The sequence below is a fragment of the Halyomorpha halys genome, unplaced genomic scaffold (genome assembly GCF_000696795.3).
Source record: "Halyomorpha halys isolate HHAL.00 unplaced genomic scaffold, Hhal_1.1 Scaffold1209.1, whole genome shotgun sequence".
NCBI lineage: Eukaryota > Metazoa > Arthropoda > Insecta > Hemiptera > Pentatomidae > Halyomorpha > Halyomorpha halys.
In genome coordinates, this window is record NW_027112142.1 from 17,833 (window position 1) to 28,278 (window position 10,446).

The 10,446-nt window shown below is 31.7% G+C and overlaps 1 long non-coding RNA gene across 1 annotated transcript in view; it reads right to left on the minus strand.

The window, feature by feature from the left end:
- Positions 1-6,709: 6,709 nt before the first annotated feature.
- Positions 6,710-10,446, minus strand: part of LOC136796434 (uncharacterized) — a 100,735-nt gene continuing 96,998 nt past the window's right edge. The window contains exon 3 of the long non-coding RNA XR_010844143.1: positions 6,710-6,931. This is a non-coding gene — a long non-coding RNA (uncharacterized lncRNA). The remainder of the gene's footprint in view (positions 6,932-10,446) is intronic.

Sequence of the window (10,446 nt, forward strand, 5' to 3'; positions counted from 1 at the left end):
ACCAATCTCAATATATCATTATTTATAAGAGGATTCAAGTAAATTCTATAAAACTCAAGTATTCATTCATCAGTGATTAGATTCAGTCTGAGTAAGAATACACCCCTCAGGGTTCATGACAGTTCTCCCGTTAGTACAAATTCTTTGACGAATATCTCTCTATAGAACGTATTTCCAAGTTTTATAAATAAGTAACTAATGCACGACGTAAAACATTTTACATAAGGTTTATAATCAAAATCTGTAATAAAAGATTTATAGACTATGGATGACGAAATTGTAACTGCTGCTATAGTAACTGGAGTAACATCTCTTATCATCAAAGTGGAACTGAATAAAGCCATTCTATATTAAAATAAGTCTGACGTTTTGCCCAAAGCGGCCATTCTCAAGTACAATCAATTTTTACAACTGTTTAAAAATATATACATCAAATAAATTTGCTGTTTGTGATAAAATGACATGTGGGGAATCTATCCATTGATAAAATTTCGATAACATTGCTTGAGGAAAAGATCTCGAGACCATCTTCTTTTCAGACCCAGAAGGAGAATTATTAGGTAATTAAGGAGAAGAAACAAGTGGATTTGGGTCGATGGGAAGTTTAGATGGTTTATCTCGGAAGGATTGGTATCTGGTTACAGCCATATCAGCAACATGGTCCTGATGGTTGACTTGATTTATGAAAAAGTAAGGATCATTAAATATTTTAAGAAGGATTTTGGACTGTAAGGATTGGATTCGGGAGAAATTCGATGGTTTAGTGGAGCCCCAAAGCCCAACTCCGTATGCCCAGATAGGCCTTATATTATAGTAAGGCCAAAAAGGTTTTAAATAATTGGATGTGGAGTGTATATTTATATTTAAGATTGTCCTTGAGGATTGCCGAATTGGCCCGAACGTTCGACTTTTAAAGATATAATGAAGAGTGTTGTTTCGAGACTTAACTTGGATACTAATTAATTTATTTTAGCTATAAAAAACAGTCTCAAGAAAGTAAAAAGACTATATATAAAATGGATTCTTTAGAACTTGTAGCGGCTAGTATAGTAACTGGAGTAACATCTGCATTTGTCAAAGTGGAACTGATTAAAGCCATACTGAATTAAAATACAAAAAAAAAAAAAAAAAAATAGAAAAATAAACATTTGTTAGTTAAACTATGGATGGGTGTAGAACCTTTAAATTAAATGGTAAGGTATGGGTCGCGTAATTACTGCTGTTATTTCCAGTAGGTGTGAGGTGGAAGGGTCCATCACATTATGCTCCAAGAACTAGAAGCGGAATAGAAAAATAAAATTGAAAGGGAATAGTATACTAACAAATTTGGGAATTATACAAACTATTGAATTGAATAATGCAAAATAGTTGATTGATAATCATGGAATTAGACAGTAGCAGATTAATAACAGTGAACGTGAAAGTGATTGATAACAGTGAACAATGAAATATATTCACAGTTATCAACCTGCTACTGTCTAAATCCACGATTATCAAGCATCTATTTTGTATTATACAATTCAATATTTTGTATAATTCCCAAATTTGTTTGAAAACGGTTTCCTTTCAATTTTATGTTTTTCTAAATGATGGTTGTTTTTTCTTTTGTTCTATAGCCCAAATGAAGACCTGAAACTCAGGTCGAAACGTCAGCATGAATAAAAAACACTTTTCTTTTATTTATGTTTACTGACCGCACCCCCTGACCATCTTTTCCAATATAAAAAAATGTTTAAGATCCGATCGAGAGGATTCTGACGGGAATTCATAGAAATAATTATGGCTTATATTGTTCAGGTGGGAATAACAAATTTAAATTTCCTGCCAAGAATACAACAGTTTAATAAAATAAATCGGGAAAGTTCGGGCCGTATGGCTTTTACCCGAACGTTAGATTGAAATAGATATGCGTGATAAACAAATATGTCTGTTGCTATGCCTCCTTCTTTTACCTATAGGTATTTTAAGGGTTGTGGTGGGGTTCACTGTATGTGGAGGATCAATGGCGGTCCGCTTTGCTGACACAATGAGGATAAGACCTTTGGTATTAAATACCACTCGATTCACCGAGTTTCAACAAAATATTTTGACCTATTTTAGAGCAAATCGAAAAAATGAGAAAAATCTATTATGTAAAGAGACACTTTCCTCCGGTCAATTTTAACGTAATGATTACTGTAACATCCCAGACATATACATGTCCACAAATTGTACATCCATCCAGACATAGACATACAGGAAATTTTGTGAGACTTGATCATTTGGACTCAATGGAACTCAAAAAGTGTATTTTCATCGAAAATTGGAATTCGAAACATTTCATGATCTCAATACTTCCTCCTACTATATATTCCATATATAGGAGAATGAATATAAAAATAAAATGTAGTGTACATAGTTGACCGTATATTAATAAGTGGGGAGATGGTCGGGGGGTGTGGTTACCAAAAAAAAAAAAAAAAAAAGGCAAATAAACAAACAAAATATGGAAGTAGTGTCTAAAAAGCTGATTCAATTTCGCTACTACTTACATATCTCTTTACCTATATTGTAATATATTTCATCTAATATTGTTATCAAAACTGCTACTATCTAATTCCTTGGTTATTAACCAACTATTTTTTTATTTTCAATTCATCGTCATGTATATTTCCAAATTTGTTAGTTTATTATTTCTTTTAATTTTTATGTTTCTCTGAATAATGTTTTTTTTTTGTTTTAGAGCCCAGATGAAGAACTGAAAATAACGCCGAAACGTCGGCACGAATAAATAATTCTTTGTTTATTTGTATTTTTTTTTCTGACTGCATCCTCCGACCATCTTATCCACTTCATAAAAATAGAATGTTCAAAAAACATAATAAAATAACCAATATTTTATATGGTGTGATTTATTAAAGTTATGTAGATTTAAACCATTAAGCTCTCCAAATAACCAGTAAAATGACAAAACTTCATCTTACCAACAGAGAGCTAACTACACCAGCAAATGTTTTATAGAATGTATTACGAAGAGCTTTGATAACTTTGATGAAAGATTTTGTACAACATTTTTTTTTAATCAAATCGTTGAGCTATAACCATGTAATATGTCTCATTCTACTTGTATAATATAAAATCCTTCAAAATATCGATAGTTGTGCTGAAAATCTCTTACCAGTTTTTGTTTATGAAATTTATTTCACCGTGACTTGAATTCGACAAGTCTGTGAGGTAGGTATCTCTAATCTATAAATAACCTATTATTATGAAAAATCGATAAATCGAATATAATAGATAACAAAAGTTATAAGAATATACCAGTATGTGGGTTGTGACGTTTGTTTTTTCCTTTGTTTTCTAAACCTTTGTAGAAGTCTTGGATTTGCACACATTCAACACGTGTAGATCATTCTGATGAAGGCTTGGATTTGCTGAGCTATTATTCCACAAGACAATGTTTTTATAGTTCTGCAAGTATTTTGGTGGCTTTCAAATGAGTATTTTAATAAATTATACCCAGAGTATCAGTACATGGAACAATACAACAATTTTAGCACCATAGCCAGCGTGGAACTTAGCCAAGATTGCAAAAGTGCCCCAATCTGTCTGACATCAAATAATACATGAATAATAAAAATAAAGTTATGAAATGTTTCTGAATTTTAAAAAAATGCCCCAAAAATATGAATATTATTCTTAAAGAGAACGAAAGCTAAATATGTTGCGAAGTTTTAAGAAGCACATAATTATTTACATAAATAACTGAAAGCATAGATCAAAGTTCCCAAAGTTAGAAGTTCTAATTTGTTTTCGGTGGTTGGGTCGCTACCATTTACCATGGACCTATGAACCTAAACCACGCCCAAGTTTTGTGTGGGTAAGTGATGTTGAAGTAATAGCAATTTTTGTGATTTCTAAAAAAGGATACCACCGAAGACTTCTTTTATAGCGAAAAATTTAACTATTATTTAAGATTTTTATTGAGGAAGGTGAGCGAAAAACGATTACAATCTTTTTTGCTCCCTAAAAAGTTTCATCCCTTTCTTCATCCCACTTTAGTGATTTTCGAATTAACTAAAGGAAGCTAGACGGAAATTTCTAGGATTGCTATGATAATTCGTTTTAAAAGATTTTTGGAAGTGTTAAATTTGTTTTTGCTTAAAAAAAGATATTTAACTTTATCGGCAGTTTGAACTATAGCTAAGTATAGATCAAATGCACAAATTCAGGTATGTTTCTTCAATTCAGTAAAAAAAACAACAAGAATAATGGATATAATGTATAGGTACGACAAATACAGATTTTTACTCAGAGCAAAGGCAGGTAATATTGTACAATTAAAAAATTGTTGATTATAAAAATATATATATTTTTTTGCAATGGCAGGAACCCTCGACAACTTGTCTTTTATTTTTCGACCTCGCGTATCCAAAAAAAATCATTGAAATGTTTAATTAATTGAGAAACAAATGCTGCCCATTTGTGAATATTTTGTATTACCGTCTTTATACACTTATACAAATTTTATTTTTGTTGTAGAGAATTAATACAATCAGCCACAAATTAAGCCCATCAAGTATTAGTATTCAAATATTCATACAATATATACATAAATAAAAGAAAAAGGAAAAAAATTGATAACAATAGTATTCACTTAATTAAAAGAAAACCAATCATATTCAAGATAATAATAAGAAAGAAATATATTAATAAACTAAAATATTATCATGATTTGTATAAGTAAAAAATTAATCTATATTAATTAAGAAAAATTGAATTTAATGAAAATTAAATTTAAGTAACAATAAAATAAATAAACATTCGCACTTATATTATACACATATGTAAAGAAAATTAGAATACCAATAAATAATTAAAAGCAAATTAATATAAAAACAAGAAAGAAAATATGAAGTAGGTTCCATAAGTTTTAAATATTTGTAGTCGTAGCAGTAAGTGTACAATAATTTTAGAATACTTGCCGAGTTGGAAAATTTCCAAGATCATAAAAATGCAATAACCAATATGACATCATTTCAAACGTATGCATTACGAGAGGAAAATAATAAAGAGGATTTATTTATGCTTGAGCAAAGAGGATTGTAGCAATCGAAGAAAAGACATTTTTTTCAAAATAAAACGCTAATTCAAATGATAAATTTAATTGTAATTAATTTGGAGGAGTAACCCTCTACAGTCCCCAGCCGTTGATAACTAATATTTATATCTTATCTACTAGAATTAGGAACCTAACAAAACGTGCGATGGTGCGATATTTGCATTTAGTTGCAGTGTGCATCTAAGATTTTTCGCTTTCGAGCGTTGCATCCCACCACTACCGTTTCATATCGAGTGTTACGAAACATATTAATTCCATAAAATTTTTTTTCTCAAGTTGAAGAACGTCAGTATAGGAATTTTACTTCAAACACTGCACTTTTTGTAATAAGGTCTATTTATTATTATCTATATACTATTCAAATATCTATTAGAATAAATTTTTTATTGTTTAAATAACTTAATTAATATTCAAGTTAAGTCTCAAAACACTCTTTATCATTTCTTTAAAAGTCCAATATTTCGGCTAATGCGGCCATCCTCAAGGAAAATCTTAAATATTTTTGTTTATAATTTATTTATTGTTATTTAAAACTGTATAAAAATATACACAACAACTAAATTTGCTGTTAGTGATAAAATTACATGATTAAAACATGTGGAGAAGTTCTACCCATTGATAGAACTCCAATAATATTGCTAGATGAGAAGATCTCGAGGTTATCTTTTTTTCAGACGCCTATGAGGATTATTAGGTAATTAAGGAGAAGCCAGGTTTATATGTAAGATTGTCCTTGAGGATGACTGAATTGGCCGAAACGTTCACTTTTAAAGAAATAATGAAGAGTGTTGAGACTAAACTTGGAAACGAATTAATTTATTTAAAACATTTTTATAAAAAACGATTCGATACTTAGGACTCCATCTTGACAAGAGACTTACTTGGAATCCACACACAAGACTGAAACGACAAGAAACTGCTCGTAGATTCCGATTGCTATGACAAACGCTCTAAACTTCCCATTCATTACAAAAAATTAGTATACACTACAATAATCAGACCAATTTGGACATATGAAATTGAGCTCTGGGGCTCCACCAAACCATCAAATTCTTCCCTCATCCAATCGTTACAATCCAAAACCCTACGTAAAATCCTTGATGCTCCATATTACGTCACAAATAAACTCATTCATAAAGACCTTAACATCCCATTCGTTGCAGATTTGACCCAAAACAGATATGCGTCTTTTCATTTCAAACTCCTTAACCATCCTAACCCATTAATTCTTAATCTTTCATCCTTAACAATCCCTGATAATCCTCCGAGGCGTCTGAAAAGAAGATGGCCACGGGACCTTCTAGTTTAAATTAATGTTTGAAGTACCTCCAATGGGTGGTTCCTTCCCAAGATTTTCAAGTGTATATGAAATATACTACATATTTACCTATTGTATTATTTTGTACAGTTGTAAATTACAATAAATAAATAATTAAAAACAAAAAAACTATAAAAACCAGTCTCAAGAAAGCGAAAAGATTATATATAATATAGAATATGAAGGTACTTTGCAGCAACCTTCTTTACTAACTTAGTTCATCTTAAAAAATATTAATGAATATAAAGCCTATTTTCTTAAATTCGAAAAGTAAATTTTTAATAGCTATTTCTGTAATGTAACGTAAAAATGATTTTGAACATGACGATGGTGAACAGTCAGAAAAGAACTAGCACATTCGAAATATCGATAGCTGTGCAACAGACCGGTGAAATATAGCTAGTTTTATTGCCACCAATAACTCAACTTATTACTACTTTATGGTTACCTGACTCGGTGATATCGCTACTATCTCAGCCTACTCCTCTCTAATTCCGTTCCTTGGTCCTTACCTGAAAGAAGAGAGATGTCAGTGATGACTCAATAAATATAACATTACAAAACAATAATAATGATGACAGGATATTTCTGTTATTAGATGGGGGGAGTCGGGAAAAATCGAGTACCGTCCAAGAACCAGTTACCCTGCTCTACATCTTCATGACCCAACAACTAACAATGATCGATTGTTTATTGATTTGTAAAATGCAAAAAATAATAAATGGAGTCTGAAATCTAAAATTAGATGAAAATGTAGCACCGAACTATAATAACCCAACATATGAAGGCTAAAAATCCCCAAAAAAGTTTTTTTTTTAATTATTTATTTATTGTAATTTACAACTGTACAAAATAATACAATAGGTAAATATGTAGTATGTTTCATATACACTTGAAAATCTTGGGAAGGAACCACCCATTGGAGGTACTTCAAACATTAATTTAAACTAGAAGGTCTCGTGGCCATCTTCTTTTCAGACGCCTCGAAGGATTATCAGGGATTGTTAAGGATGAAAGATTAAGAATTAATGGGTTAGGATGGTTAAGGAGTTTAGAATAAAAAGACGCATATCTGGTTTAGGTCAAATCTGCAACGAATGGGATTTTAAGGTCTTTATGAATGAGTTTATTTGTGACGTAATAAGGAGCATCAAGGATTTTACGTAGGATTTTGGATTGTAACGATTGGATGAGGGAAGAATTTGATGGTTTGGTGGAGCCCCAGAGCTCAATTCCATATGTCCAAATTGGTCTGATTATTGTAGTGTATACTAAATTTTTGTAGTGAATGGGAAGTTTAGAGCGTTTGTCAAGTAAGTGTTGTAGCAATCGGAATCTACGAGCAGTTTCTTGTCGTTTCAGTCTTGTGTGTGGATTCCAACCCGAAAAAGTAAAATAAACAACGCTACAAAGCGCATCTTCTACATAGCTTTCTATCTCGGGTTTTTATAATTTTTTAAATATCTATGCAATTTAAAAAAGAACTGTGCTATACTGTGGGGATCGGTGTAGCTCAGTGCTCCTAGCTCCAAGGACGCAGGTTCGAACACAACAGTGACAGATAATTATTTATTCTGTTATTAGAGCCGTAAGTCAACCCTGTGGGCTAGGGAGCCTTTGAAGGCCCACTCAGCCTTATAAATTGAGTACCTTAAATAGAGAAACATCTTGCGGTCTAGCGTGATTCTGACCAAATCACTTTCTTGCGCAATCCTTGGTCTAGTAATAGTACTTCCTTACAAAGTACAGCACCTCTGATCCTTATAGGTACTATACTATCATAGGTATTATAGGTACTGTGCTCCTGAGCACACTCTTCTAGATCATTAATTTGAGGCGTAGAGAAAGATTAAGAGAAGTTAGCAGGTGATTAAGCCTATAAGACTTAGTCCTGACCTGCTTGATCTTCTTATTGCAGTGGCGAGCAAGCATCAGGTGCTTTTCAAGGGTGATACCTAGATATGGGATTTGTATGTTAAGATCAAGATACCACCTTAGAAACACTGATTTAAAACAGGAAGAGGAGACTATGTTAGAATATTGGTTGAATCAAGCAACGTTGATGATTGTTAAAATTGGAAAACTACGTTATATAGACGTTTATTTGACGATCGATGTTTCCGAGCTAAATGTTGAGAAAATTTCAGCCGAACTTCGATGCAATGATGTATAAATATTGGAGATTGTAATGCCGATAGGTTTATAATACATCTTTGAGTCATGTTTTAAAATATTATTCAACCTGTAGATGTATCATTATAATCTCTATACATAACGATGAAGAAATATAACATTAGTTTGAAGAGTCACGCCGCTAATTTCCTTTTCGTACATAGTTAATCTAACCTACCAAATGGGCATTGTCGGATCGGGATAATGTGCAGAGATGAACTCTTGTAGATTTTTTATTGTGTACAAATAACAGCTAATTTGATTTGAGCAAATAAGGAAAGATTCGATAGGTATGGTATCAGTTCTTGAGTGCACATAGTTATATGTATATAATGACTAATCAAAATTATAATAGGACGATTGCGACTATGATACCGAAGCTCTAGGTATAGTATGTTAATTGTCTTACAGTGATGTTCTATCTCTTTTTGTCAATTCATTTCTAGCTGTCGATGTGAGATATGCTACTTCATTCATGTGATAATGTGAGCTAACATTGACTGTTAAGTTTATTTACGCTGTTTTAAGAATTTGGTACATTGTTTATATATTAATATTATTGTATAATATTAAAAGAAAACCTGAAATTGGTTATATTAAAAGGTTTTTTTTTCTCATCTAACTGAGTCAATGGCATCACTAATTAAAAATACGATTTGATCATTTGGCCAATACCAAAATTAAAAATTAGTTAACTTAAATATACAGACAAAATTAAACACGCAATTCTCACAGAAATGTTCACAGACACCACCTTGGCGTTTCAGCAACGATATACACTAAAACTAAAAAAATATATAAATAAAAAAAATATTTGTAATGTTCACAACAACAATTGGATTTGAATCTAATACAAAGGGTGATATTGAAATGTGGCCAGCGACAGGTTACTAAATTTAATTTGTACTCTGACAATGGTAGAGAATCTCTTCCTCCACCTGTTGAATGTTTTACTCTAAATATACAGATTCTTTACTCCGATTCTAACTTCAAAATTATTTTATCTTTCATTTTTAAACCTATTGGATTTCCAATTTAATGTCTGAAATTTTACTATGATTGTACTTAGAAAGTTAGTATTTTTTTTAGATTATTACTAGAATCAATATTTTATAAATAAAAATGGACCGTAATAAAATAATACTGATAATAATTTCATATAGACAACCTTGGGAGCCCAGTCCTGGAGGCTCTGACAGCCAGAAATGTGCCTACCTCTGGCGATGTGGATGAGCTGCGGGCTGTCCAAGATAGAGTGCTTGCCTCCTGTGCGAGAGCTGGTCCTCAGCCGACTGAACTCCTTCGATCGGAAACACGAACAATTATTTCGAGCAAGGGTCAACGAACCAGGCTTACAGTGGCTTACTCAAACCGACCTGTGTCAAATCTTAAAATATTTAATGAATGCCGATTCGTTTTATCTTTCACCGCCCGCAACAGTCAAATCAGACAGAATGAACTAGCCGAGGCGAAGAGGCGCCAACAGTCCGCCGCTGTCCACACTAATTACTTCACTGTAGGAATTTAAAAGATTATTTTAACCGACCTATAGAAACAATAGGCTACAAATTTTTATTATAGTTTTGTGAAATAATTCTAGAAGAAAAATCTAAATATGCCAGAGTTGAAAAATTTAAGACCACATAATTGGAAAAGGTAACACTAAAAATCATTCTTTTGTCTCAGTAACCCTTTTTCGACATTGATTTGAGTTTAACTATTTTTATGATTTTTTATTTTTATTTTCAGAACCTCTATAATCCGAAATAAAACAGAAGATTAATAAATATATACAGATAATTATAAAGTAATTATGAGAGATAGTTGACCGTGGATGATAAATGAGGAGAAGATG